The sequence below is a fragment of the Lagopus leucura genome, unplaced genomic scaffold, assembly GCF_019238085.1.
Source record: "Lagopus leucura isolate 7727_CA_CO unplaced genomic scaffold, USGS_WTPT01 34377-0_obj-0_obj, whole genome shotgun sequence".
Lineage (NCBI taxonomy): Eukaryota > Metazoa > Chordata > Aves > Galliformes > Phasianidae > Lagopus > Lagopus leucura.
The window spans coordinates 1-3,174 of record NW_024968414.1 but is presented as its reverse complement, the minus strand read 5'-3'; the positions used below and the strand labels follow the sequence as shown (position 1 = coordinate 3,174).

Sequence of the window (3,174 nt, the reverse complement as noted above, 5' to 3'; positions counted from 1 at the left end):
CCATGCAATGAGTTGTTCTCTTTCCTGGCTGTCTACTTCCCCCAGCAGCTCGTCCTGAAGCAGGTCACCCTTCAGGTATTTCTGACTTTGGAACCATCTTGGTTCTCCTGGGGATCCTCGAGAGCACCTGCCATGTCTGAAACAGCCAGAGCATCCCCCCAAATGGCGACAGCTGCCTTGCTACACCCACCTCTGTGCAGACACCCACCTGCCAGCTCTGCGTCCTCAAACTCACCGCTGATCCAGGTGAGCAGCTCCTCAGTGTCCACGATACCATCCAACACATCTGAGCTGGTCACCACTGCTAGAAATGAGTCACTGGTTCAATTTTACTTACACAAAAACACATTTTGGAGAAGCTGAGCTCAAGCATTCTTGTTGGACATCTGAACTCTTACCCATCACGAGCAGAGGGTGAGAAATCTTACTCAGAATCCACAACGATGCTTCCATGCTGGTTGCATTCCATGCCACAGAACGGCCAAAAACTCCGTCAGCCAAGCACTGGCAGAAAAGAAGAGTACACATTTTTAGCATTTCATCACGAATTAAAAGTATAGACTCAGTTTACTACTAAAATTAAAAGGGAAAAAAACATCTCTATACACATATATGTTAGTCTCCAAGTTGCCAGGCATCAGTTTTCAATGGAGAAAAGCCACATTTGACATCTGCTTCTATAGCAGAGGCCATCTGGCTTTTAAAAGTTATTCTGTTGAGGATAAAGACGTGAACATAGACTAGAACCTCCTGTCGCTCTCATAATAGGAGCGACTTGGTGCCATCTCTTTGAAGAGGGACGATGGGGACTCTCCCAAGTCCCCTTGGCTCTGACAGATGTGGTGGCCACGTTCCTCAGAGCCCTGGGACCCCGAGATCCTCATTTTCCAATGCGGTGCTCTCTTCCAGTGACACACAGAGCAGAGCAAAGCCCACGATTTTGCTGCATGTGAAAGGTGTAGCTAAGTGGGAAGCCAGAGAGGAGACTTTTTGCTTCCAACGTGCTCTCCTTTAGATCCCTGGTGGGAATAGAAAGGGTTTTTGGGAGGTGCTGGGAGCAAGACACTGCAGCTGGGCGACTTGTAGGGAAAGGATAAAGAGAAGCAGAGAAACGGCTGCCCGCCCTCAGCGTTCTGACCTGAAATCCTCCCCAGGGTATGCATCCAGGAGAACTGTCCTGTTTTTTGAGAAGTTTCTCTTGTACAGAAAATCATTGGCTGTTGGACCACAGGGAAAGAGATAGAAGAAAATGCAAGAAAGGTCTTGTACCAGGTCAGGTGTAGATTATCCTGAGATTACAAGTAGAATAGGAGGGAATATCACAACTGTTTCCAAGAAGCTATTATCACATTGCCCACCCCCATTGCTCATTACTGTGACTTGTAGTGGACTTTCCAAGTCACAGTCTGAACCAATACATGAGCACGAGTGCCTGGTGCAGGAAGGAGACGAGGCTGCATTCCTCAGCTCCCCCCCTCCACATCCCTCCCTGCACTCTGTTTTGCCTCTGTTCGTTCTGCACCCCCTTGCCTGGTTCACAATTAAGTGACATGCCGTTCTGAAACAACTCTAAAGAAACGTGTTCCACATCACTCATCTTCCTCAGTGCCACACTGTGTAATCAATGACTATTAAGATGTTATAATTATGAAAGAAACAAGAGAGTTTGACGAAGCAGACTATGGTAACAAAAAGAGAACAAACAGAAGGCTTACCCCTACCCAGGGCTCACTCACAGAACCCCAGCAGGGCCAATCTCCAGAAGAGCTCCTTCCCTACTGGCAGCCAGCTCTTAAATACGTCCAGGAGGGCAGCACAGCTGAATTGCCTTCACTGTGCTCCTCTGGCTGATTCATGGCTCGCCTCAGGTGATCAATCAGAGGTTCAGGCTCTGAATTAGCAGTTCCCATACGCAGACCTAAACATTTCCTGAACACCTCCGGGGAATCTGACTGCAGTCCCTCCCTGGGCAGTGTGTCCAGGGCCCAACCACTCTATTGGAGGAGTTTTTCCTAACGTCCAGCCTGAAAGAACTCTTGTTGCTCTCAAGGTTCTTTCATTTCTTCACAGAGCTGTTTCAAAATCTTCATCTGGGAGGGAGCACGTGAACCTAATGAGATTCAGCCAGGCCAAGTGTAGGGTGTTGCACCTGGGTCAGGGCAACCCCAGATATCTGTGCAGGCTGGGAGAAGAACTCATGGAGGGTGGCCCTGCTGAGAAGGACTTCAGCGTCCTGGTGGACGAAAAACTTCACCTGAGCCCGCAGTGAGAGCTGGGCTTGTTCAGTCTGGAGAAGAGAATGCTCTGGGGAAACCTGATGTGGCCTTCCAGTAATTAAATGGGAACTTATAAGCAGGAGGGAAGGGTGGTGCTATAAAGACTATAAACTATAAAGACTAGAATGTCTTGAACCTCAACAAAATAATTTCAAAAGTCAGATGGACTCTGTCATAGAAGCTTGTTACATGAGAGCAAATCTGACTGCAGGAAAATCAAAACCCTTTCATGGTGACTTTGGTAAGTAACGTGCAGAAAACACAACAGGCATAATGTGTCCTGATTAAAAAACAAACAGAAAAGGACAGGTGCCTGTATCAGATGTCCATGGCTGCAGAGGATCTTCCAGAAGAAGGAGGCAGCAGAACCTTATGCTCACACTGCAGTACAGGAGCAGAAAACTACCGGGAAGCTCTGGGTTTCTCTTGGGAAGGCAAAACTGCACAGAGATGCACCAGCTGGGTTTGGCAGTGCCCTCCCACCCTCAGATTTCCTGCACACAGCTTCACGCCGCTCCCCTTCACCCTGTCCTACCTCAGAGACCCAAGGAGCACTGATTTGGTACAAAGCACAGCAGTGTCGCGTTAAAATGCAAGTTGTGTTTTCATTGTCAGGGGTATTACAGCCCAAAGCTTGGAGCACTGCCTCCAAAAACCGTGCCAGGATGGCGGCTTGGTGCTCCAAAGCTGCAGAGGTTCTACTCTGGACCAGTAGGAGTGCAGCAGCTCATGGAATGCTACAGGACAAATCAGGCCATGTGCTCTTTGTCGATGTCTAATTGTGGCTGTTTTTTATTGACTACAACCAAACTCGGGGTGCCGAGTGGGGCGGCACTCGGAACGCTGCCCTGCAACGCCGCGCACTGCAGCGCTGCCTGCTGATGCTCCTCCTCTCAGT

At 49.0% G+C, this 3,174-nt stretch overlaps 1 long non-coding RNA gene across 4 annotated transcripts; it reads right to left on the bottom strand.

The window, feature by feature from the left end:
* Positions 1–6: 6 nt before the first annotated feature.
* LOC122193648 lies at positions 7–3,168 on the bottom strand. 4 transcript variants are annotated; one of them, XR_006182944.1, is made up of 5 exons: positions 1,716–3,168; positions 607–1,217; positions 399–504; positions 236–304; positions 7–136 (listed from the first exon to the last, which is right to left on the bottom strand). It is a non-coding gene; the product is annotated as an uncharacterized LOC122193648 (long non-coding RNA). The 4 variants fall into 4 exon arrangements; XR_006182946.1 differs by having other exon boundaries at positions 399–1,019; positions 1,139–1,217; XR_006182943.1 differs by having other exon boundaries at positions 399–1,217.
* Positions 3,169–3,174: the final 6 nt, after the last annotated feature.